We start from the raw sequence: 27,331 nt of genomic DNA, 5'->3' as shown, positions 1-27,331 counted from the left end.
TACTTTGTGTTGCATTAAGGATTCATTAACAAATGACCATTTTGTGCGTGTCAATTCCCTTCGGTGTCATATTTTTTTTAAAGAGTTCCCCGTACCATATCCCCCTGCTACGCTGGTCGTAATATTGGAGTTACGTTCCACACTGTTACGCCGAAAGAAAAGCTTCCACACCAACTCCCATTCTCGCTGCGTGGTAGCGGGACCGCCACGGGATTGGCTCGGGGTGTAGATAGGGTCAAATATGCAGGGGGTCATGCAAATACATAGGCCCCTTCCTTCAGCCGAGTGGTTTAGAAGGCGCTTTCCGATCTACGGTCCCTCGGAGCTAAGGGTTAGGCAGGTAGTATGGCTCCTCCGACTTCCAAATATGTCTTTGTCGCGGAGGCTTATCTCAGATATAATGTATAAAGACTTGACGCTTTACTCAAGCCCGTGTTTTAGGAAAAACCTATTATATATAAATGTTTCCCCAAGATTCCTGGCTTTCAAGGTATAGAAATACCTTTCAGAAGAATGATCTCATAGAGTAGCTCTTTTGAGCTCTCTATTGCTCATTCTCCTTAGAGAAATGGGGCCAGCCCAAGCACTACCTAGCTTATTCAAGTGGCAACCCCTCATTTGAGCCTTTTTTAGCTATTTTCTGAATTCAGTCATTCAACCGTCCCACATCCCGAGAGTAAGGGCTTATCCCTACATCGCTCCCCATTTCAGCGCTTCATTGACTAAACTCATTACTTGCTTTATCCCCACTTCACCGACTATATAGCCAATTAGAGTTCCGTTCCCACTTTCGCCAGCTTGAGGATCGCTCAAACTCTAGCTTCCAATGCTTGAAGTAGGAGTGGCATGTTTAAATGCATAATTTGCTTCAAACAAGAATACTAGGAAAAGCATAAATTCTCCCCTCGATGTTTCCTCCCTAAAGGCTTTATCCGCTCCCCACCAAATTCTTGGCGGCTTTCTTCGTTTACCAAGGAGCGTAGCCAACGGTTACCGACCCCATCAAGGCCGCAGCCTTTATTAGTATGGGGCAACCATCGGTCGAAGGTTTCTTGCTCATCAAGATAGCATTCCAGTGTTTTGAGAACAGATTATGGTAGACCTCTGATTTACCTACTCTAGAGTCCCGTTTAGTGATCGCTCAATCCAATCGTTCCACTGAAAGGAATCCTGCATTCCGATAAACAAGTTGCTTTGCTGATTCTGAACCGACTAGATCTGTTAATAGGATTAGTAGAATCGCCTTCTCAAACAAGTTAAAACATGAAGATACTCGTGTAGAGGCTATAATGAGGAACAAAGGATGCAAGCAGAGCAAAGAAAGATTAGTGAACTTAGAAGGCAAGAAGCCATGTGGAAAGATGAAGAAGACCATCGAAAGCCGAAGAAGAAAAAGACAAAAAAGACCCGAGATGGTGGACAAGTATTTTGATGCCAAAGCAAGCTTAACTGATCGTAGGTTGCCGTGAAGGGAACGGGCCAAAAATAGGCGTCCGTGGTTGAGCTTGGAAACTATGGCGAGAATAAAGCCCCACAAAGTAAACGCCGTGGGGAGGAAGCATGGGAGGTACTATTTTTTAATTTTTACCCTACATTTATTGATAGGCCTATATAGTTTCTCTTTAGTACGTAAACATTTGTATATATATATTATTTACAGCCCAACTACTCACATTTGAACATGAGTGCATACATTCCTTGCATTTCTTATACTAAGGAATCCAGTTTTTAACTATAGAATGATAGTAGACTTTTTTATTATTTATTAATTTTTCTAAAATGTTTTGATTGGTTTTATTAGTGATGTTGTATTTGATCAAGTGCTATTAACTAATGGGTTTATTCTCTATTTTTTAGTTTGAATCATCGCATGAGTCGGACTCTACTAATGAATGTCTCCAACCAATAATTCATTTATTCTTCTAACGATCCATTGTATTTTTGTTTGTTTTGGTAAAAATATTTTACGCCAGCTTTGATGCTAGCAATTTTTTTTTCCCTATTGAAACAACAATATAAAGTTAGTTCATGGGCAAGGTTGTAGGATCAAATTCACGAATCGCAAGGATCCTTCTATTTGTTTATTTTGTTCAAGACCATCTATCTCAGAACCTCTTTTTTTTTTTTTGCTTTAGGGTCTAAAGTCGATTTGGTTTGATTTGTTGTTAGTGACCGCTTTTACAATGGTCCATGTTTGGTGTATGATAGGAAGATAGTTATATGATAGCCAAGATATAGTATTTTGTATTCCATTATTTGTAGCACATAGGTTGTGTGACTCATCTAATTCCATTTCCAGTTCACGTTTGGTATAACTTAAATTATTACTTCATTTTGTTTCAATTATGTAGCCTTAGTAGCATGTTAGCCTTTTTTTATATGTGGAGAATAAACACGTCTATTCAATTAGTGTCATTGACAATGAGGTAGACTGATTGATGAATCCAATTATATATATATTGTGAAGTTGTGATTAATATGAAATAGAAGCCATGTACCCCTATTAGTTTTTAAACATTATGAGTCTCCCTTATATAATTTATCAAAGGGCTAGATTGTCGCCATGTCAAAGGTTCCAGCTTATTATGCCGCTTAATGATTTCAAAAGCATTTCTTACGAGATAGAACTACGCGGAACCATAGAAAGGATGATGGGGATTTGTCTTAGCAAGTAGCAGTCCGCTTCGAGCTCTCTCGTGGTGCCCACGCCAGTTTTTACTCCGCGACAATTTAGGATATATATATATAAGTTAAACCCCAACTCCCAATAAAACCCACGGTTAAAAAAAGATGTTCCTTACGCTTTCTAAACCCCCAAAAAAAAACCAAGGATGAAAAACTGAATAATTGATTTCTATCTCTCGCTAACACTATCGTAGCTAGCACATCTTCTCTCGCTATCTTCTTCCTTGATCTCCAACATGAGTTTGGCAATTAAAACTGGTTTTTCTCTCATCGTCAATCTTTATAAAGATTTTTTGGTTAAATCATATTTCAATATTAAATTCTCGTTTCCTCTATATATTCATGGAAATCTCGGCAATTGAACACTACTAAGTTTCATTAATAATGATGAAAAGAGCTCCCAAAAAATCACCTCGCATGAAATATATGAACCTGATCCTCAAAATAGTCGACGTCCTGCAAAATATTATACAGCTTCACTAACGGACCCATATTTCCCTCCGAGTCAAGAGTTGCCATGGGCATGCACCCCTATTAATCCCTCGCCTTCTTCAACTCTTCTCTACCAATGTATTGCATCACTACACCGTCATGAAGGAAATATTTTCTCCATTGCAAAATGGCAGCTAAATCTAATCGGTTGCACATTTTACAGAGACAACATTAAAACTTCTTAGGGAAATAACCTATTGAACTATTAGAAGACCTGGAAAAGTTAGGTGATACATGATTGTTACAATGAGAATAAAAGACCTATGTCAGATATATCATGTCAAGAATGATTGTGGTATGGAATAACTTTCCATTCAATTTTCCACATAAACATGTTAACAAACCAAGGCAAAAAGTTTGGAATAGATGATAAATTTTAATTTATTTTCTAGACAGAGGATGATTACCACTTTTCATTATACATTTTCTGCATATCCAACATTGCCTATGTTGCATCCTCCTCGGGTTTCTAAGCTAAGGCAATAAAGATAACAAGTATAACTGCATTTTCTATGCCAAAACTAAACCGCAAAATACGATGGACGAACACTCATGTTAGAGCTCAGGTGTATGATTTTTTTATTTTATCTTTTTTTTCGTAGAAATCGTGAGAATAAGTATGATTGCTAAACAAGAAAAAGAATGGAAAGGGGTATAAAGTATAAATCAGTGAATCACGTAATAAGTCTGCAGGGATTTTACTCTATCTCACTTTTATTTGATAAACTAGGCTTAAAACGAAAACTCCCAACAGCAATCTGCTTTTGTGCAATATGAACGTAGGTATCTTCTCGACACATTGGATAAGTGTGAGTAAATCAACAAATTCAACCAACTCTAAGCAAAACCCCGACATTCTTCTCACGCTAAACATTGTGAAATCCTTAGATTTCTCACATGAAAAGGACGTAAGGCACTCTAGGGACTAAGACTATACAAAGGTGGGGTTAGCTGAAAAAAAATACCAAATGAGTTTTCGAATTATCCGGCTGTTAAACTTTTATTTGTTATTCACTGAAAAAATGTCAAACAAAGTCATGGATAATGGATTTCTCTTCACCGACAAAACTATACTATGTTGAACACTTCCACAATATTGAAGAAGAACATTTTTAGACTACGTAACTAAAAGGAACATAAGAGTCGCTCATCATACTTCGCCTTTTAGATGCCAAAAGCTTACTCTCGGATGAATCCCAAAATTTCAAGTTAAAGTCATCCCCACCTTTATTTGATACTCTTGGTATCAACTTATATCGCACAAAATGCTAGCAGAAAAAAGGGACAGAGGCTAGCAAAACATTCGAAGGTTGAAAAGCATAACCGTGAAAGAAATAAATATAAAAAAAAATTAGGGAACGCTTTTAACTATATCCGCCTTCCATACTTTTACTTTCAATTAAAATATACAACCAAAAAGACAAGGAACCTCAATGGCAATAAGTCGATAACTCTAAAACATTTAATTATCCTCCGTTGATCATATACTTTCACAGTTATAATCTACAATAGTGGTTTTTTTTTTTCAAGTACAAGTCGCATCTAATTTCGACATCACTACTTATGCTAATCAAATACTACTTAAATGAAATCATGACCAATGTATATTCTCCCGATTGCACCAATTTCAGGTGCGGCCGATGAATCCGCGAGGAGCTTGGGGCCGCATTGGTGTATGTCACTATAGAGGATTTTCTCAAGTCCAAGTCGCAGGAATTCGAATACTAACTGCTTATGCGAATCAAATACTACTTAAATGAAATCATGACCAATGTATATTCTCCTGACAGACCAATTTCGGTATCGATGAATCCGCGCGTAGGAGCTTGGGGCCGGCATTGGTGTATGTCACTATAGAGGATTTTCTCAAGTCCAAGTCGCAAGAATTCAAATACTGACTGCTTATGCGAATCCAATACTACTTAAATGAATCATGACCAACGATATTCTCCTCGATGCATCAATTTCGGTGCGTCGATGAATCCGCAAGAAAATATCAGAAATCAATAATTTTCATCTCCCGTTTCTCAATATGGAAGTAAGTTCTCTTCAAATTCCCATTAGCTCTCTTTTACTCAATCGAGATATTTGTTTCATATACTTTCCCATGTTCTCTGCACCGGGCAAGGGTTTACTAGGCTCAACTCAACTCACAAAGAACATCGCACCTATTGGTGCGTTATAAAGGTGATGGGTGTATTTCCGGCCCAATTTGTGGAGTCGATCCTACTTCAAGAAGCATCTTGACTTTGGATTCATTATTGTAATCGAACTTCACCGCCTCGAGTAAGATATCCCGAACTAGCAAGGAAGTATACGGGTCTAAAAGAATCCTATTTATACTTAACTTCCTAAACAAACATATCTAATAAGAATCCTATTAATACTAAACTTCTAATAACATAATAAAACCTAAACAAACCTATATATAAAAAAAAACCCACGATCCTCCTAACACAAAACAAAAAACAAAGGTAAACTTTCAGTTTTTTCTTTTAGTCTGATTTACATTAGTTTTACATATATAACTGAGTTTTTTTTCTTTTTTTCATTGCACGCAATAGAAGATATTCAATCAAGGCTTCGTAAAAGTTAACAAAATCGATAAGGTAAACAATTTCTTTTCAAGATTTCTCTTTTATGATTCAACCGATGATAATATTAAAGTTTAAACACATGAGATATTAGCTTTTTAATTCAAAATTATATTGAACTATATTAAACTTAAGACCTGTATTAGTGTAACAACCACTCACTATTAACTGTTCATGGGGACGGATCTCCCCGAGATTGATCCTTCACTCATGGATCTAATTCGATACTCAAAGAAAGATATTCCTAGTATGTCACATGAGCCCCCTCTTAAGGAAGTAAAGTTCCCAACACCTATGAATATAAGCCGGGGAGGACCGCATTTGATGGGCTTAGTGCTCTTAGCTAGACTAGACTTCTCAGTAGTTCTTTTCTCGGCCCATCGGCATGACTTCTTAGTCATCTCTCGGATTTCATGTTACCATGAGCAGGACCGATCACTACTTAGAGTATAAACACCGCCAGCAGAACAAATGACCACATGAAGTAATAACCGGTTCCTTAGCCACATCCAAACACACATTGCAATCAAAATTCGCCATTCCATTCCCTTGCTCCTTTCCATCCTGTCCCTAAATCCTCAACCACAACGCTTTCCAAGGCTATCTTTTGGGGACACCCATCCATTTCATTCAACCCCTCGAAACTATAGTACCACAACCACTACTTAACACCCTGGATCACTGGCCGCAGATGAAAATGCCGTGACTCGAAGTCATACTCCACCCCATAAGGAACCCTAGACCTATACCTCCTAACCCTCGCCACGATTCGCCTAATCAATCTCCTAAACGAAACTCGGTATTGAAGAAGGTCTCACAAAGAGCCATCATCAACCCTCGATACGAGCGTGAAAGTGACAGACCACCACCCAACCCAAAGACCAATATTATCGGTGATATTGACTTGATTAGTAGTAGTAGGTGAAACCGAAAAATAAGGAACATGAGTATGATAACCCAAAACCGACGCTTTCAATCCAACCCAAAGATGAACAAGATCAGGAACAGCTTAACCTCCCACCAAAAATCTCATTCATAGCCATACGGCAAAGAGCAAAGACTCGCACTACTAAACCCCAAACATCTCTCCAACCAAAAATCTCATTCACAAAGAAAGACTCACACCACTAGAGCCCAAACCACTCTTCCACCAAAAATCTCATTAACGGATAAAGCCGGCAGCTGAAGAAGATCGCCCGACTCGACCCCAAACCACTCTCCCACCAAAAATCTCATTGATCACATAATGCAAACAACAAAGACTCGCCACACTCAAACCCAAACCATTCCCTAACGGCAACCCTTTCTCAAAGTGTTTCTAACAACAATAATGCAACTCTCTTTTCCAATCATTTGCATTTTGTTGACATAACATAATATACAAGTATATTACACAACCGCGACAATTCAATAAAAACATTCTAACAAGTGTACCAAATCAAATAACTGAGGCCAAAAAAATAATGCTCGACATTACTTTCGATTATATACTTTTCTAGAACATACAATGCAAATTAAACACTAATTAAGAAATTATAATCAATAAAGCAAATTAATAATGCGAAAAAAGATACTAACCTCGGTAATCATTCTCGTATGTGAAACCTTTCTTAAGTAGACTACATCCGAATCTCCCTTTTCTCTGGAAGACATTCGCCCCAGAAATGTAGAGGTCCGGTCGTCTGTTTCCCAAGAACTCAAAATCTATCTCATCATGCTTTGAGTTTTGAGATGATAGTGAACATCATTTCGCAGACATTTGCATAAATATAAGAAATTTGGAATACTTCCCAAGTGATTAAGTGAACAAGAACTTTTGGTGAACAGAACCACTTACATAGAAGGCATTGCATTCAGTCGCTCATGCCAATCGCAACCGTGAAGCATATAGGTTCCATTGTTTCCACCGGTCCCATCCGGGAACATAGCTTCAAAGCTCCGGTGACATTAAATCGGGACGTTTTTCCCCGTGTTCGGAGCCCCGCCAAGTTTCTTCTATTGAAGACCTCCTACACAATCCATACTCGATCGTTACCTTTACCTCATTATCGACGTCCATGTAGTTTTGGCGCTTTTGTCGACGGTACATAGTGCCGATATATAATATGTGAAGCCGCTTGTAATGCAACGCAACAAAGGCGATACAATAACTCGCGGATTGGTCTTTGAAAGATTGTCCTTGAATTGTTTTCCTATGGCGAAAAGCTCTAGCTTTACCTGTGGTCCGACAGAGGCAGATCCCATGGTCGCTCTTCCGCTGATTTCCAAAGTGGATCTTCACAGCCTAACCGATCACCATGTCTCATCACGCGATTGATACCATCTTAATTTGCATACTTGAAGTTGTCCAAACAAGTAAGACCCCTTTGATCAAACCCAATTGACTGATACACGATCCAAGTTAAACACTATCAAGACACTCGTGTTTTCCCAACAAAAACAGAAACATAATTGAGTATTGCTCTTACAGTCTTACCAAAGTGTATTTGTCAACGAGGAGCTCAATCTCATTACCACCATTGAAAGTACTTAATGTGATCAAAAGCCCATGTGGGCACATAGTTCCCTGTTAAATGTAACATGAACAAATTTCTTTGAGTCTGCACTCATTGCTCCCCGCCGCTAAGAATAAAAACACCAAACACGAATCCCCATCAAGAAGCAGCCATCATCTTTACTTCTTTTGGAAAAATAAGATGAGAGCTAATGTAACAAGAGCAATGGGGGTCTATTGGGGCTGCGTTTGACAATTTAGTTTGAAAGGAAGTCACATATGAGAGGGGACCAGTTCCTTGCTTGAGTCGATTAACCCCCACGGTTAAGGTTTGATCTCATTCAAGCTTTAGACAAAGAGAGATAATGGAGGAAGAGATATGACAAGACGGATTCCAACCTCCGAATCTACTTCCCGGGTATTCTTTGTGCCTATATGGTGTTTTACGGGGTGGGACTAAAAGGTGTATACCTTCCCTCGGTAGCTTCCTCGAGCTATTAAGCTATTCTAAGGCGCTCTTTCCCGACTAGAAAGGCGGGAGAAAGATGGCTACATATCACCGTCGGAAAAAAGAGGTACCAATTCAAATTTGAATTGATACAAACCACCGCTTAAAACATAAGTTATAATTTGTTGGGCCCAGCCCAACAAGAATAGTATACTTATAGGTTTCTAAACCCGATAGCTTCTACCTAATTAAAAAAAAAAAAAAAAAAATCTAATTTAAAATAAGGTTATTTAGTTTTAGGTCGTCCCAATAATATGGGTATTTGCATTGGACCCAAAGTTTTACGCTTTTAGCTTTAGGTAACTCTATCGTTAGTTAACGATTCATTTACCAAGTTTGACCGCCTATTGTGGTGTGTATGGTGTTATGCCCTTTCAAAATGCAACAACGACCCTCACACGTTTTGCACGTGCCCACACTATAAAATTCAAAATCAAAATTTTAAAATACCCGACACGTGTCATAATCCATGCTCCTGATAAAGTGGAGGTTGCAAAAAAGGAGAAGCCCACTGTTCCAAAATATCAAAATTTAAGACAAATACGAAACTAAAAACCTATGAAAATTGAACTTCCAATCACTTAGTAAAACATAATCTATTAACCTAAAAAAAAAAACTACACATATCGAAAAACCAGGTAGCCTATTTTCTTCCTCTTCTCTATTATTTACAATTGTTTATTGACTTCATTTTATTATGTATATTGCAGATAATGGCGTATGAAAATTACAGCTTATGTAAAAAAAAAATGCTAAAGGAAATTCTAGAAGCAGGACTTAACATTCAACAAGATCCAGTCTACAAATACGTAATTAGAGAGCGGACGATTCAAAAGCACTGTGACATTAAAGTTACCAAAAGACTTATTCTTTAACAGTGAAGACGCCATAGTTAAAGAAATTGATGGAAGCCCAACATATTCTCATTTGCAAAAAGCGTAAGATTCAAAGCAGCCTTTTCACGCAATACAGTTTATAAAGGATGAACGTGATATGGAAATTGAAGACTTCAATTTCAAAGAACTTATGAAGAAAAGAATAGAAGTTGAAGAGAAACAGAATCAACTCGACATCCTCAAAAATATTATGCTAGATTGTTTAGTTGATGATAAACACAACAAAGATAAAATATATTATCTCGAAGAAAAAATTAAAGGAATGAAAGGCATTGAGAGTTCCATAATAAAGAAAAGAAAACCATGAGGATTAGTACTTTAATACCAAAACTTTATTATGTTGGTCACATAGTATTTTTTTAATGGCCAAGGTTTAACGCTTCTTATTTATGAAAGTTTGTCACTATAGAGTCAGTTAATTTTAGTTTAAATTTATAATATAAGCACGCTCACTTTTTTAAATTCTACTACTTCAAGTTATATTGTGTTCGATATCAAAAAAATGCCAAGCAAAGATAACATATCCATATTAAATTTTTGGATGTAGATGGAGGAGGAAAACAGGGTGCTAAATCAAAATTATATTTTTTGGATTAAGGTTTGTTTTGATATTTTACATTAGTACAAAACAACATGTAAAGTCGGCTTTAGGGCTGAAAGTTTACAAGCAGAAAAAATTAAACACAAATACAAATCAAAGGAATTAACACATCAACATGTTTAATCGGATGCATTATTTATTCAACGTAAGCTTCTAACCAACTCAATTTTTAAATTAAGTTACTTGGTCAAGCAAAATCGTTTGCTTATTCAAATAAGTCTTCAATTTAGTTCGATTTTATCCAATCATATCGTTAATAAATTTCACCAATTCCAATAAATTTCACCATAACAAACAACTCAGACGCAAATGCATTGAACTAACTTCAAAGAATAATTCACGGAGAATCGAAATTGGATACAAATGAATTGAGCTAATATCAAATAATAATTAACATAAAATCAGAAAACTAGATGCAACCGCATTGAACCAACCTAAATCAAATATCAAACAAATTTATCAAACTAACCTCAAAAAATTATTAAAGAGAAATCGAAAATTTGATGCAAATGTAAATCTAACTAACCTCAAAAATAATTAATGGAAATTAGAACATGAATGCAAATGCATTTACCTAAACACAACGAATAATTAACGGAAATCGAAACCTGGATGCAAATGCATGGAACTCGAATTCTAAGAATAATTAAAGAGAAATAGAAAAATGGATAAAAACATATTGAACTAGCCTCAAAGAATAATTAATGGTAAATTAGAAACCGATGCCAATACATCGAACTAACCTCAAATAATAATTAACGAAAAATCGAAACCGATAAAAATATATCGAACTAATCTCAAAGAACAATTAATGGAAAATTGGAAACTGGATACAAATGCATAGAACTAACCTCAACAAATTATTAACGGGAAATCGAAAACTGAATGCAAATACATCGAACTAACCTCAAATAATAATTAACGAAAAAAATCAGAAATTGGATGTAATGACATCGAGCTAACCTCAAAGAATCATTAACTAACATAAAATCAGAAACTAGATGCATAATCGCAAATACAACGAATTAACGAAAAATTGAAAACGGGATACAAATGCATTGAACTGACCTCATAGAATAATTAATAGGAATCGAAAGCTGGATGCAACTACATCGAATTAAGCTCAAACAATAATTAAAATGAAATTAAAAATATGATGCATATGCATCAATTAACGAAAATTGAAACCTGGATACAAATGTAAGGAATTAATCTAAAAAATAATTAACAATAAATCAAAAATTGGTTGCAACTGCATGGAACTAACCTCAAAGAATAATTACTGGAAAATTAGAAACTTGATGAAATTGCATTTAACTGACCTCAAAGAATAATTAACAAGAAATCATAAAACTGGATGAAAATGTGTTGAACTAACCTCAAAGAATAAGTAACAGAAAATTGGATATAAATACATTGAATTATTCTCAAAGAATAATTAACTGGAAATTGGATGCAAATGCATTGAATTAACCTCAAAGAATAATTAATGGAAAATTGAAAATTGTATGCAAATGCATTGAATTAAGCTAAAAAAAAAAACAAGAAATCGAAAACTGTATGTATAGACAAGTGTTTGAGCCGATAGACAACTACGAAATATATAGTTTGTCTTTTTCGCTATCACTAAGTTTTTGAAAATAAAATAGATTTTAGTATGATCTCTAATTTATCATAAGTAAAAAGTTAATAGATAAATATAATATTAATATATTTTTTTTACTTATACATTAAAGCAAAAATAAAAATATATGTTTTTTCAAATCATAAGAAAAAAAAAAATTTTTCATATAACGGCACCCGCTCAGAGGGATCGGTTCAAAACTAGTATATATATATATATATATAACATTTTAATTAAAATGAGAATCATTCTCCTATTATAAACGGGAATCACACTTTTAAATTAAAACGGGATCCCTCTCCCAATTAAAATAAGGATTTTTAAAACTTAATTAAACCAATTTGTTGAGAAATTAAAACGGGTTTTAAGAACTTGATTAAAACAATTTGTTAGGAAATTAAAATGGATTAGTGACAAAAACAGGAATCACGATTTGTTAAAAAAAAATTATATATGCATAGTTATGATTGTTGAGTAAATATATAAAAGAGTCGGTGCGTATGCACGGATCTACTTTCTAGTACATAAATATTTTGTTGTCAAGGTTGTTTCTTTAGTTTTATGTTTTTGTTTAAATTTTCTTTTCTAAATCAATTAAATACTTGTATGCAGGAACCACCATTTCAAATTTAGGGAAAAAAAGATAAAAAAATGAAATTATCCATTAGTGAGACGAAGAAACCAATACGCAAGTACACAACTAATTAAGACTGCAAGATCGTTTAGAATATGTTCAGCCTGGGCTACCACAAAAATATCCTCATAGGGATGAAAGTTCTGAGACAGTTAGATGTGTGACCCAACAGTCCGAAAATAAAAAAACAAACATCCAACAGTCTCGGATCTCGTCCCTATCAGAATATCCTCAGATTAGACGAACTCAATATGTTCACTTAATCACTCATGAGTCATTAAGCCTATTACCCTGGGATGGTTCGAAAGAAAAGTCACAATAACTCCAATGCTGGGAAGTTGCTTTGCACTGATGATTTTTCTAGACAGGCAGACAAAGTCTGATATTACTAACTGAAGTACGAGAAAAGTAACAGTTTAGCTTTTTTATTTTGTCTTTTGTTTTCTTTCGATAATTACCCATCTATTACAATTAACATGAAAACTGAGACTAGACACTATCTAGATTTCTAGAGTCCAACAGGGAGGTTGACTAATAGCTGCATATTTTAGTGCCCAACTGCCCACTTACTAAGTTCATGATCCTCCCAGGCCAACAGTAACACATGTTTTAGATGATGTACAGTGACACATGTTTTAGAAGGTGTACAGTAAACAAGGGACGTATATATTTTCTATATATGTATATATTGTTAGAGCGTGTGGGCCTAAAAGAGAAATAGTCCCACATGGAGCAAGAATGGAGTTCGTCATGGGTTGATAAAGTAGGAAGCTCATTAACTAGCACAGAGGCCTTTTCGGATAAAACCCTACACGCCAAGTTGTGGCCCAAACCCAATAGGTGGTTAAGTGGAGGACAATATCCTCAAGAGTATTATCGACTGGTTAGCTCTAAAGCGTCCGTGCTCCCCACGGATTTTGACCCCAAAAAATAAAAAATAAATCAAAATAATATTAACTCAATTTTTTTCATTTTTTGTTTTATTAAGACTTATGACATGTTTTTAAAGTTTGATTAGAAAATATTAAACTTAATTTTGTGGCTATTTATCTTTAATAGTTTTGAATTTATGAATGTTGATATATTTAATTTAGTTTTTAATGTTCAATTTATATAAAATAAAATTATAAATATATTAATTAATTTCCGCATCCTTTGCTGGGTCCGTGTCCTATATTTTTGATATAACCGAGTCACCGCGACGCGGACACAGCTGGTCAGGCAAGAATAACCCTATGTGCATGCATCTTATCACCTCAGTTCTTGAATATTGTTCCTTCAGTGCTGGTTCTATTAACTCTAGAGTTGTGCCTCCCTCCCAGTGTTTCCATGCTTGCAACAATTCATTTATCATACATGAATCTAGCAAAGCAAATGTCCTCAGGGAACTGAAGATTCCTGCAGTATAGTCCACCATTGTATGGACTGAAGTACTGAACCAGGAAGTAAAAATGAAGATATCATATAGACAGAAACGATGCACATAGCCATACTTACATAACTTAGAAGGTCCTCTGCATGTTTTGATTGAAAGAAACACTCTGCATGTTTTGATTGAAAGAAACACTTGTTCTTCTGGCCACTTATAATCTCTAGAATCAATACACCAAAGCTGAAGACATCTGACTTCACTGAGAACTGCCCATGCATTGCATACTCTGGAGCCATATATCCACTGTATGAGATATTCGTCAGATTGGTGAGTTCCACCGTAGAGAATATATTCACCCTCTTTTCAACTGTTATTATTGGCAAGAAGCAGAATAACAATCGTTGGAAGTAATATTAGAAAGCAGGTTCTCACACTTACTATGTTCCAACAATTGCTGGTTGGTTTGTTGAACCGCCGAGCTTTGCTTCTGTCCGTGGCCCACACTCACCCGGTTCTTGAAAACTCTTTCAGATCTTTGAAAAAAGTGGTACTGTCTTCAACCACTTCTTGGTCCATAACAAAAAGCCTTGCCATACCAAAATCTGCAATTTTAGGATTCATTTTTGCATCTAACAAAATATTCCCAGCTGTGAGATCACGATGAACAATCCTATGACATGAATCCTCATGAAGATAAAGAAGACCTCAAGCAATCCCTCCAATGATTTTGTTGCGTCTTTCCCAATCCAGATAAGTACGTTTGATTGGATCTGTATAGAATTAGAATATAAAGTTCACACATAGTAAAACAAATTAAACGTAAACTAACTCTAAGGTAGAGTGAAGTGCTACTTCTTGAACTACATCATCCGTGTGTTTTGCAAATAAAGAAGATAAGCTGAAATGGTTTATGAGGAAGTTTCGAGCCAAACCAAAAATAAATTGGGCGAGGCTTGCATTTGGCACAAATTCGTATATGAGAAGTTTTTCATCCTCTTCCAAGCAGAAACCTAAAAGCTGTTGGAGTTATCCCTCACATTAGGAGAGAAACAGAGCTGGAGAGAAACAGAGCGAATTCGACATCGAAAATGTCGGCGCCACCGCGATCATATAAAGGGCGACTGCGCTCGAGCTCCGGTATGATGTTAAGCGACCAGCGCTCATATGAAGCGCCACCATATATACCGTGCTTTCGACCTCCTCCGTTTTGGCGACCAAGACTTTCAAAGGGCGCTAAGCCCCGTGTCTAATCTTTGTGGGCTTCATTACAAGAATCATGAAATTTGGTTTTTGGATATAAAACCAAAATCAAGGTTTTGAAAAACCTAAGACTAAGAACCAGACTAAAACAAGGAGAGATAACCTTTATAGAGATACAACCCCAGAAAAAGAGATAAAGAGTGATCTAGTAAGGTGAGAAACCGAAAGGAGAGATTGTAATCTTCCTTCCCACTTTATTAAAACGGCTCTTGTGGAAGTAGGCATCATTGGCGAACCACGGTAAATCTTTGTGTTGTGGTTTGCTTTTTTTTGCTTTACATTATTATCCGTTGTTAATAGTTGTTCAAATGAGTTGGGCATGTTAGTATATGTTGTAGTTGATATTTAGAATTTGTCCGAGTTGAATTGTGTTCAAATACAAGTTATCCGTGTAGTGGGGAATCGATTGGTATTGGTATAATCCCCAACAAGTGGTATCGAGCCTTGGTTAGAATAGCCTTCAGGGTGTTATCCGAATCTTGGTCGGGGTGTTTGACGAAATTCCCGAGAGAAGATTTGAGGTTAAATAACTTGTAGAGATGGACCATTCCGTGAACACTTCGCATGATGAGTCCGAATAGGAAGAACTACACCATCCGAAAGCCAAGATGGAAGACTTGCTATACCGCAAGGACTTGGCACTTCCCATTGAGAATGAGGGAGTAAAACCGTAAAAAGACCGATGAGGGCGGAAAGGGAAAAAGCTTGACAGAAAAGCGATTGGATACATCCAACAATGGATTGACGGCGTGTCTTTCACCATGTGTCCCAAGAGAGACTACAACCTTGATCCAGAGAAGAAACTTCGAAGACTGTATGAGAGGAAGTCGGTGGAAACAAAGTGCTAGTCGTTAAGAAATTTGCGCACCACGAAGTACCAAGAAGGTTCTTCAATGTCCGAGCATCTTAATGAAGTACGAATATCATCAATCGGATGCATTTGATGAAGATCAATTTAGGAGAAGTTGAGGCTTTGTTCTTATTAGGCTCTACCCCGAAAGTTGGGGAGACATTAGCGGTTCTCTACATGGAGCGACCAAGGATGGAATTGTTACCATGGAGATGGCTACCATGTCTTTTTGTGAATGAGGAGACTAGAAGGAGTGGAAGAAGCGACTCTTCTCACTCGCAGATCCTTTTCACGCAGAAACGGGGAGAGGGTCGAAACAGAAAAACCATCTCATTCTAGAGGTGATGACAGAAGTAAATCTAGGGGTGAAGCTAGAACTCCTAAGCGCAGAGAGGCAATGTTACTATTGTGCCACCAAAGGCCGGTTCAGATATGAGTCTGTAACAACACGAAGAGGGATGAGAAGAATAACCGTACATGAAGACATGGTGCGAGGAACGGAAACACAAGCGAGATATACTACTACACTAGTCGATGACCTAGTGGGAATTGTGTTAGATTGTGGTGTGTGCTGTCTTAGTACTTCATGTTAGGATACAGAGTGGGTGATAGATATAGGAGCATCCTATCACGCCACAATCGCGACGGGGATTCTTCACTACCTACAACTGTGGTGAATATGGTGAAGTAAGGATGGGTAACGATGGAGTCTCAAGATTATAGGCATTGGAGATGTTCATGTAGAAACCAATGTCGGCTACACCTTGACACTCAAGGATGTAAGACATGTCCCCGACATACGGCTAAGCCTAATTTTTTCGGGAAATTAGATGACAATGGCTTTGTAAACTCGTTTGGTAATGGGGTATGGAAACCGAAAGAGGTTCCATTGTAGCGACCGGAGGAAAGAAAACTTGCTCTCTTTACAAAACACAAAGCTAGTTTGTGTAAAGCGTAAAGCGAATCGCGCGAAGAAGAAACTTCATCTGAACGTGGCACAAGAGACCGCGGTCACATGGGCATAAAAGGGATGAAAGTTCTTGCTAAGCAAAAGGCCGCGCCGCACATTAAAGGTACACACATTTAGATACATGTACTCACTCGTTTGGTAGGAAAGCAACACGGATGTCTTTCCAAAGATTCCGTCTCACGAAAGGACAATGTCCTTGAACTAGTGCACACACGACTTATGTGGTCCTATGAGAGTGAAGTCCCACCGGGGAGCTTCGTACTTCTTGACATTCATTGATGATCGTCAAGAAAGATATGAGCCTATAGTCCGAAGACCAAGGATGAAGTACTTGGCGTGTTTGAGAAATTCCACAAAGATGGTGGAAAGAGAGATGGGAAGTTGTTGAAGTGTATTCGCCGGATAATGGGGGTGAGTACATTGGGCCATTTGAAGAGTATTGCCGAGTCATGGGATTAGCCATGAGCGGACCGTTCCCAAGACACCGCAAATGAATGGAATAGCGAGAGAGAATGAACCGCATACCATTGTAGAGAGGATGAAATACATGCTATCTCACTCTAAGCTACCTAGAAGCTATTTGGGTAGAAGCAATGCGTCTGTTAGTGCATGTGATCAATTTTGTTGCCGGCAAAGCCTCTGAATAGTGATTATCCGAGAGAGAGGTGGTCGGCGAGATGTTGATTATGGATACTTGAGGGTATTTGGGTGCGGGGCATTTGTGCATATTCCGAAGGATGAGAGATCCAAGCTTGATGACAAAGCCAAGCAGTGCATTTGTCTGGGTTATGGAGATGAAAAGTTTGGTTACAAACTCTATGATCCGATTAACAATAAAGTAATCCTAAGTCGAGATGTTGTGTTCTTAGAAGACCAAACCATATCGGACTTTGAGGAGGTGAGAAGCTGAGGCTTTCACCAATGATCTTGTTGATTCAAAACCGAAGTTTCTCGCGGAACGCGTCACGTAAGGCATTGAGAATGCAGAGAACCATGAGTTTGAAGCTCATGATGAGAATCCTATTGCTCATGATGGGATAGAACCTATTGGTATAGAAGATGCGATGAGATGCATGAACCACCACCGAGAAAGCAGTCAACCTCCTCCCGGCACCACCCGATGGGGCAAGGAGGTCCGGCCAGAGGGAGACTAGCTTCAACCAGGTATCCACCACATACGATGCGTGTGCTACTATCGGATGGTGGAGAACCTATGTACTATCAAGAGGCACTTGAAGGTACAGACAAGGAAAAGTGGTTGAAGGCCATGAATGACGAGATGGATTCTTTGCATAAGAATCACACTTATGAGTTAGTTGAGAAACTCACAGGGAGAAAAGTTCTCAAGAATAAGTGGACATACAAAGTCAAACATGAGGAGAACAATCCTCACCCAAGGCATAAAGCTCGCCTTGTTGTGAAGGGATTTGGTCAAAGGAAAAGGGATTGACTTTGATGAGATTTTCTCTCCTGTAGTAAAAATGACTTCTATCCGGGTGGTATTGGGTATGGCCGCAAGTATGAACCTAGAGGTTGAGCAGCTAGATGTTAAGACAACTTTTCTTCATGGAGACCTTGAAGAAAATGTCTACATGGACCAGCCAGAGGGGTTTGAGGTCAAAGGCAAGGAGCACCTAGTATGCAAGCTGATAAAGAGCTTGTATGGGTTGAAGCAAGCACCGAGACAGTGGTACATAAAGTTTGACTCCTTTATGGCGAAGCAAGGATACAAGAAGTCTGCTTCCGATCATTGTGCATTTGTTCAGAGATTTCCAAATGGGGATTTCATAGTGCTATTGCTGTACGTGGATGATATGTTGATAGTTGGCCCAAACATCAACAAGATATCCAAGTTGAAGAAAGACTTGAGTAAGTCCTTTGATATGAAGGATTTGGGTCAAGCAAAGCAGATACTTGGGATGTGGATCACCGTGACGAAGAGTGGGAAGTTGTGGCTTTCTCAAGAAAGCTACATTGAAAGGTGTTGAAGAGATTCAACATGGATCAAGCCGCCCCGTCCGGTTGTCCGCTTGGTGGCGGTTTCGCATGACCAAAGAGATGTGTTCTAAGGGTGAGCATAAGCGAGTCGGATAGAAAAGATTCCTTATGCATCCGCGATGGGCGGTTTGATGTATGCCATGGTGTGTACTAGACCGATATTGTTTTTCGCCCGTTGGTGTTGTAAGCGATTTCATCAAATTCGGTCGAGCATTGGGAAGGTGTTAAGTGGATATTGAGATATCTCAAAGGCACTTCCAAATCGTGTTTGTGCTTTGGTGGAAGTAAGCCCTTACTTGAAGGCTACACCGATGCGCATACGACAGTGATGTTGACTTCGATGAAGTCCACCTCCGGTTATCCGGTTACTTTTGCGGGGAGCAGTTTCTTGGCAATCAAAGTTGCAAAAGTGTGCTGCCCTCTCCACTACGTCTGGCGAGTATATTGCGACCAATCGAGTGTTGCAAAGAGATGCTATGGATGAAGAGGTTTTTCGACGAACTAGGGCTAAAGCGTAAAAGCAGGTTTGTAGTTCTATGTGACGGTCGGAGCGCCATCCATTTGAGCAAGAATCCGAGTTTTCATTCTAGATCCAAGCACATACATGTGCGTTATCATTGGATTAGAGAAGTACTCGAAGACAAGCATTTGTGTATAGAGAAGATTCATACCGACAAGAACGGGTCGGATATGATGACCAAAGTCTTACCGAAAGGTAAGTTTGATATTTGTTGTGCTACCACTGGAATGGTAGCAGACTCCTCCTGTTGATTTGGAAATTGCATGGAGGTATCCCCACTCACTATTCGGGAGGAGGAGATTGTTGAAGTTATCCCTCACATGAGGAGAGAAACAGAGCTGGAGAGAAACGGAGCAAATTCGACATCGAAAATGTCGAGGCCGCCATATTCATATGAAGCGCGACCTGCCGTGAGCTCCAAAGATGTTAGGTGCGACCCACGCCATATGGACCGACCAGACCAAAGTTCAAAGGCCCAGCCTCGTCTAATCTTTGTGGGCTTCTGCATAAAAGAATCATGAAATTTGGTTTTTGGATATAAAACCAAAATCAAGGTTTTGAAAAACCTAAGACTAATAACCAGACTAAAACAAGGAGAGATAACCTTTACAGAGATACAACCTTGTAAAGAGATAAGAGTGATCTAGTAAGGTGAGAGACTGAAAGGAGAGATTGTAATCTTCTTTCCCACTTTATTAAGAACTGGCTCTTGTGAGAGTAGGCATCATTGGCCGAACCACGGTAAATCTTTGTGTTGTGGTTTGCTTTTACTGCTTTATATTATTATATGTTGTTAATAGTTATTCAGCGAGTTGGGCATGTTAGTATAGGTTGTAGTTGATATTTAGAATTTGTCTGGAGTTGAATTGTGTTCAAATACAAATTATCTGTGTAGTGGGGAATCGATTGGTATTGGTATAATCCCCAATAAAAGCTTTACAAGATTCTGATGTTGAAATTTGACAACCAATAGAGCCTCATTCTTAAATTCTGTTACACCTTGGCCAGAGTTTCTTGAGAGTCTCTTCACTGCTCTCTTTCCCATCCAAAAGCTTACCCTGTTGAAACTTTTTAGTGTCACAATTTCACAAGGAGTAAACATACCTTAAACAAGTTGATAATCCAATAGAAGAAGTTTTACATCCATTTCAATTGTAATAATTTGCTAAAAAGTATATATTTATATATATTTAAAACCTTGTAAACATAGCCAAAGCCGCCTTGTCCAAGTTTGTTAGCATCACAGAAGTTGTCCGTCGCTGCTCTTACTGTGCCAAAGTCGAACTGCAAGGATTCCACACTGCTCATTTCATCCACATCTTTCCTAATTTGCGCGACGTCTTCATAAAAGCAGCAAAATACCAATATATATCAAATGACTGCTCCAATAATTTTTGTTGAGAAAAAGAAGTGATATTGTTTTATGGTATATATAAACCTCTTTATAAGAAACTTTATTTTTAATACAGGGGCTTATCCGTTACCTGTTTTTTTATTCCAATAAAGTATGCAGTCAATGCGCACCTAGGCTCATTCTCGATTCAGACTCACCCGTAGCGCCTAGGCCTAAGAGTACCTACTGTTGCCTAGACCAAGCGTCTAGCTAACTCACGCGCCTTTAACTGCATTGCTCTAAAACATTACATATGAAGGCGAAATAGTGAAATCGATCTATTAATAATGCACCAACATACTTTATTGAACAGAAAATGTGTGTAAAGAATCTAACCTCCCTCAATTTTCCTCCTGCGTAAGCTGTAACAAATGGTGACGGTGACTATTAGCATCACTGCAGTTACTGTAGATAGTACTATAATCACAACTCTTTTGGATGAATTCGTTTCCCCATGCCAGCTGTTGATATAGAAGGGAAAAAAAATTCAATAAATCAATATTAATAGAAAAAACATCATGTGAGTTGATTGTATGTAGTCCATTTATGAGATTAAACAACTTCACTTCTTTTATCTTTGTACAGGAAGGCCTTGAAGGAAAGCTTGATCTCCTCTCCATTGGTATATAAATTATAAATAGCATGGAAGAAAAGCATTTCAATGAAGCGAATATTATGCATCAGTGTCCAACTTAGCTATATATATGGAGATCAGTCATATCCGGCCAATTTTATTCCAACTCCTGTTAGTCTGTTACATAGATAGTGTAATCCAGTCACTCAAGTTCTCATGAGTAATCACTAATTAAGAAATACAACTAGACAATAAGTTTTTCAGAAGAAAAAGCATGAAAAATGAACATCAGAAGAGGTCAGAGAATTACACTTTGAGATTGGGAAAGGACTAGGTGCAGACATCCCCTTGTATCCATAGAATTGGTAAAGCTCGTACCTAAAGTTACGACTTGGATTAGGAATCCTTCCACCTCATCTCTTATCACAACACGGAGGCAACTGAACAATAGTACTTCACAAGCATCCTCCACAATCACTTGGACTTAATTCTCCAGAGCACTGAACTCTTCCAAATAAGTTTTTGGATTTAACTTTTCCAACTCCGAATGCATCATTTGAAACAACTCGTTTAACAAGTTTGTCCATTAACTTTGCCAGTGACTTCTTAAACGGATCTTGATCGCTTGCAGTATTCTCTATTGGAATATTTGTTACCTTAGTTAGGATTAGCAAGTATGTTGTAATCTTAGTAAGAGTATTATCTTCTCATTATCTTCTGCATTCTTGTATATATACTTACTGTTTTATATCAATAAGACTATTAGAAATATTCAGCAAAACATCTTTGACATGGTATCAGAGCCAACTCCGATTTCCTTTTCATTACCCCATTACTATATGAATCAAAGCTTTTTTTTGGTGTTTTGATTTTTTTTATAGGTCATATAATACAATCTGTTACACTATATCAGATTGTATTTATTACCCTCTTATTTCTTATCGTTATTGTCTATTGATATAGTTTATTGTTTATGTTCTATATCATAATGACAGACTTACCTACCAATAATGATTCCGTTGTTGTGCATTCCAATAACGATTTCGCTGTCATGTCTTCTAACTCGAAGAGTCACTTAATCACTACTGCTGGATTTGTTGCCCAGTCAAGTATATCTAACTCTGCTATTATTACTTTTACTGGAAATAGTGATTGGATAATTGACACGGGTGCTAGTAATCATATGACTTGCGATCGCTATAAATTTAACCATTTATCCTCTAGTTGTTCTAAATCAGTCATTACTAATGTTAATGGTGTGTCATCTCCAGTTGTTGGTGTTGGCACTGTACCTCTGTCCCCTCACTACACCATAAGGGCCAATTTGTAACAGATGATATTTTAGATTTCTAACGGATATATCCGTAACCAAGTACCTAACGGATATTATTGTTACTTATCAAGTTATCCATTAGTTTATTTCTTTTTATATTCTGAATTGTTTTTTAATTATTTTTCTGGCAAATAAAAGGCAAAACAATAAAGGATTAATTGTTCTACCCGACTAGAACTCTCTCAAACCCCGACTCTCTCCATGCTATTCAAATTTCAAACCTAGGGTTCCAAATATATCACCCGAATATGAAGATGAAGAAGACAGATCTGGTTCGATCTTCGATTAAGACCGGAGGTACACTGTTATTTCTCTTCCTCACTTGAAATTTTTTCTACTTATTGTCACTCGGTTTGGGAATTTGATTTTGGATGATTGAATTGAGGAGCTATTGTTGCAGAAGTCAGTTTTTCAAGTGTTGGGTTAGTTTTCCCGAAACCCAATTCATCATAAATGTAGTTTTTTTTCCTTAAAAAAGTGTAATTTATTGAGTATTTAGGATTTCAAAAGGGAAATCTGGCTTTCAAAAGCTTCACTGAATTTCTACTTGCTAGCATGATTTTCGAGCAGCAATAAAAAGTTTTAATGAATGTTTTGATGTTTCCTTATCAGTTCCATATGGCGTCTAGAACATTTGTTGCTGAAGCGATTGCTCTTACTGATAAGAAATTGAGCATGTACGTCTTTGGGTAAGTTAGTAATCATCTTTGGAGATTGTAGCTCATCATTGTGCAATTATAAATATATGCCAACGGTTCTGGTTAGAAGTGGCTTGTCGTTTGTGAATAACCTATATTTGTTTGAATGGAACAGATGATATCATTGAGATGAACAAGAAATCTAATGCAAAAGTTAATTGACAAAGGTCTTCGGTAAGTGATGAAAGTTGAAATCAAGCTTAGTCTTTTTGGCTGGATTTTTGTTAATAAGTCTTGGAAAATAATAAATCTTGTTACTTTGTGAAGCTGTTTTGTTCATCTGTGTTGAAGCAGTGTGTAGAAATAGTGGTGTTGGAAGATGAGAAGGTAGACATGGGGTTCGAGGTCATAGCATTGACACCCTTATGTCTGTATGTTATTGGGGATTGGGCGAACACTTTATTGGTTAGGCGAGTTATGGTTGTGTTCTAACTTCTGAGCATAAAAAAGGGAGTCTATATATATGCCTTCTTGTAAGTGTTTGGTGATTTTTGTCAGATAAATTGCTCAAGCACAATAACTTGATCACTCTGTTGCATGGAGTGCGCCCTATTTCCTCAGATCGGCGTGCCGTGTCCCATGGACACCGGTATGGACACTGGTAATGGACACCGGACACAAGCAAAACAGACCCTAATTCTCAGATCTCGCCATGTCCAAATCGTCGTACCCGTGTCCAAACCAGACACTCCGTCCCGTACCCATGCAACACAGCTTGATCACTATCTTCTATAGGGTCGGCAGATTCCAACTTCTTATGGAAAACAGATTCAAATCCTTCTTCTGGAAAGAAGGTTTGATTAACTTAATTATTTGTTTAATTATCTTATTTTAGAATGTTTAGTGATTGATTATTGTTGTTTTGGGATTTTGTTTAGATGTTTGTTTTGGCGGATAAATTGTATACGAGAGATGCAGATGCTGATCATGTTAGAGTTGATGATATGACAAAATTACCTTATTTGAATGAACCTGAAATTCTTTTTAATCTTGCTAGAAGATATGCATTGAATGATATCTATGTAAGTTTAATTGCACTAGTCAGTTTATCGTTTTAATGTGATGCAAGTTTTAACGAGGTTTTATTAATTAATTAGACGACATGTATACTGAGTGAGCAACTTTTTGTAAATTGGATTGCACCAACTTATGTGTTTTTTAAATGGAAATATGTAATGAATGATACGTGTTTAAGTGGACAGTGCTTGTGATTAATATTGTATTGATTTTTTTTTTTTTTTGTATTTATGTCTTCATTTAAACACACAGGGAGCATATTGATTGCCGTTAATCCATTTACGAAACTACCACATTTATATAACGTGCACATGATGGAGCAATATAAAGGGGCTACATTCTGTGTGCTAAGTCCTCATGTTTTTGCTGTGGCAGATGCATCGTATAGGTAATTATATATTAAATGGTTGCATTAGAATTGTTACCTCATTATTTGGTTCTATGGATTGTAATGTGTGTTTGGCTGTCCTGATTTGTAGGGCAATGGTGAACGAGGATCGTGAGTCGATCCTATTTTGGTCAGTGGAGAAAAGTGGTGCTTTGGAAAGACAGAGACAACTAAATTACTCATGCAGTACCTGACTTACATTGGTGGAAGGGCAGCTTCTGATGATAGGACAGTTGAGCAACAAGTCCTTGAAGTAAGAGTCTAATTGTATTTTTTTTTTTCGATTCACTATGGGTTTTTTAAGAATATTTTGTAATCAAGATATTTTGTAAGCACAATATTTTGTAATTTTTCTCACTTTCTTGTTACTTTTTCTTTGTTTGCTTTGTGTAATTGGTTTTATTTGTGTATTTCTTCTTGCATGGCTTTGTCAAATAAGTAGTGAAATAGTGGGAGAAGTTATGGGAATTGCAGATGTGCACTAAAGGACAACAAAGATGGCTAGGGAGCCAGATGCATTCATCGACTTACCTGGTTAGTGAAAACCCATATTAAATCTATCATGCTCTTCATTTTACTATATGGTTTTTACTATATGTATTTTTCTTATTAAGTACGTGTTTGAAACAAGATTGAATTTTTGGTCTTGGGAAGTTTATGAGCACTTCTAGTACGGTTTAGTAACTAGTATATCTTATATAATCTTAGGCGCACTTAGCTTCCATGAGGGCATATAAATGGCAGACTGAAGTATGATTGATATTTATTTGTATGTTTGAAATATTTTTTGGATTGCTCTACCTTTCTGTATGTGTGAACTAGTTTGGAAACTTAAGACATGGGCATGGTGGCTTGAGATTTTTGTGTCATTGTGTTCTTATGAGTTGGAATTATATTGGGGTTGCTTGGGTTTGTATCCCGACTTTGAATTATGTGGTTGTGTTGTCATGGCTTGGACCTTTAGAATACATGACATGTCTAGTAGAAAATTAAATAACTCTCCAGTTTACAATTTTTTTTATTCGTTATATGTCATGATTTACCATGTTGTACATAATCAAGGCCTTTTTTGTATGTAGGATTGTGGTGCAGATGGCAACAACCAAATTGGATAATGAAGAGATATTTGGAGCATCAGGGGGGATACGTAAATCCCTGGTCAGTGTTTTGTTTTTCCATCTAGCTATTTAATTTCAACTTCGTTATCTTTATGTTGCCAATGCATGCTAGGTTCATAAAATAGAAATCGGTTGTTCCTATCATATTTTTCATATACTGGGTAAACAACTGTATTAGGTGGCTCAGGATTATAATTATCTGGATGTTAATGTATATGCCTTAATTGATTTCTTATTTGTTGTAGGTACTCAAGAAAAGGTTGTTGCTCGTGTTTACGACATTGTAACAATTGAATAGAGAGATTAATGTTCTAACCAACTTTGACGTGAGCATGCACATAAATGAGTCAATCATAAATCACGATCTTCTATGACTGACATCCCAAGATTAGGTTAGGTGAATTCAGTTCTACGTAAGTTTGATTTGTAAATTGGGATTTAGATTGATGACTATATTTTTAGGGTAATCTTGAATACACTCTCCATTTCTAAGAGGGCACTCTCTAACCCGGAATTTGTTATTACATTTGTGTCCCAACTTAAAACCCATGTTTTCTAAGAGGACACTCCCCATCAAAAATAGTGGTAACCTCCTATTGCCCTTAACTAACTAATTTGCACTTTGCAACTCTATACACTATCAAAATACACTCTCCTTCTCCAATTATTTACATCCAATTCAATTTTCTTTCTCAACTCAATTTTTTTCTACTTCTCAACTCTCAATACTTTTATATTTTAACTCTCAAATTGAATATGTATCACTATCCAACTCTCAAATGAACGATTTATCGTAAGACAAATACCCACATCTCAATGTTGAATAAATTGAAGATTAAATGATGTTAGAAGAATCAATTGAACATGAATTTTTTTTTGGAGATTAATGTAATTGAAGTTGCCTAATGGAATTGAAACTAAATGAATTACAATAGTTTGAATCTTAGATTTTAAAATAAATTTTGTGTAATCTTGATGTATGTGCTATTTTTATGAACGGTAACACATTGTCGTAAAATACCATAAACCACGGTAACGGGTTGCTGAAACATAACCATAAATTACAGTGTCGGATTACCATTTACCAAGTAAAGATACAACAAATAGACACAAAAAATTCTTAAACCATATGGTATCTTATTGCTGTGATGTCAAGTTCCAATATTTAAATGTTTAATCATCTATTTGATAATAATTTGATTAATAATTAGCATATTTTAACTTATTTGTAGTTGTTTTAGGTGATAACTTAGTTCCAACAAGTAGAAAACATTTAGGTTATAATTTTTTATTTTCGAATTGTTAGCAATTG

The 27,331-nt window shown here is 36.9% G+C and overlaps 4 long non-coding RNA genes across 12 annotated transcripts; 2 read left to right on the top strand and 2 right to left on the bottom strand.

Moving 5' to 3' along the window:
* Positions 1–14,067: 14,067 nt before the first annotated feature.
* Positions 14,068–14,919, bottom strand: LOC147477508 (uncharacterized). Its single transcript, XR_015207517.1, has 3 exons — positions 14,833–14,919; positions 14,497–14,670; positions 14,068–14,203 (listed from the first exon to the last, which is right to left on the bottom strand). It is a non-coding gene; the product is annotated as an uncharacterized LOC147477508 (long non-coding RNA).
* On the top strand, positions 14,521–21,631 carry LOC147477507 (uncharacterized). The gene is made up of 2 exons (XR_015207516.1): positions 14,521–14,654; positions 21,477–21,631. It is a non-coding gene; the product is annotated as an uncharacterized LOC147477507 (long non-coding RNA).
* Positions 20,427–22,097, bottom strand: LOC147477506 (uncharacterized). Its single transcript, XR_015207515.1, has 4 exons — positions 21,844–22,097; positions 21,228–21,352; positions 20,696–20,838; positions 20,427–20,556 (listed from the first exon to the last, which is right to left on the bottom strand). It is a non-coding gene; the product is annotated as an uncharacterized LOC147477506 (long non-coding RNA).
* Positions 22,098–22,911: 814 nt separating this feature from the next.
* LOC147477505 (uncharacterized) lies at positions 22,912–26,543 on the top strand. Of its 9 annotated transcripts, XR_015207506.1 has the most exons (10): positions 22,916–23,095; positions 23,199–23,220; positions 23,411–23,487; positions 23,612–24,290; positions 24,375–24,518; positions 24,766–24,901; positions 24,993–25,154; positions 25,344–25,435; positions 25,981–26,059; positions 26,265–26,543. It is a non-coding gene; the product is annotated as an uncharacterized LOC147477505 (long non-coding RNA). The 9 variants fall into 9 exon arrangements; XR_015207510.1 differs by having other exon boundaries at positions 22,913–23,095; positions 23,612–24,518; positions 25,341–25,435; XR_015207505.1 differs by having other exon boundaries at positions 23,612–24,518.
* Positions 26,544–27,331: the final 788 nt, after the last annotated feature.

The sequence above is a fragment of the Coptis chinensis genome, chromosome 9 (assembly GCF_015680905.1).
Source record: "Coptis chinensis isolate HL-2020 chromosome 9, ASM1568090v1, whole genome shotgun sequence".
NCBI lineage: Eukaryota > Viridiplantae > Streptophyta > Magnoliopsida > Ranunculales > Ranunculaceae > Coptis > Coptis chinensis.
Note: the sequence above shows the minus strand (reverse complement) of the source record. Positions and strands in the feature narration are given on the sequence as shown.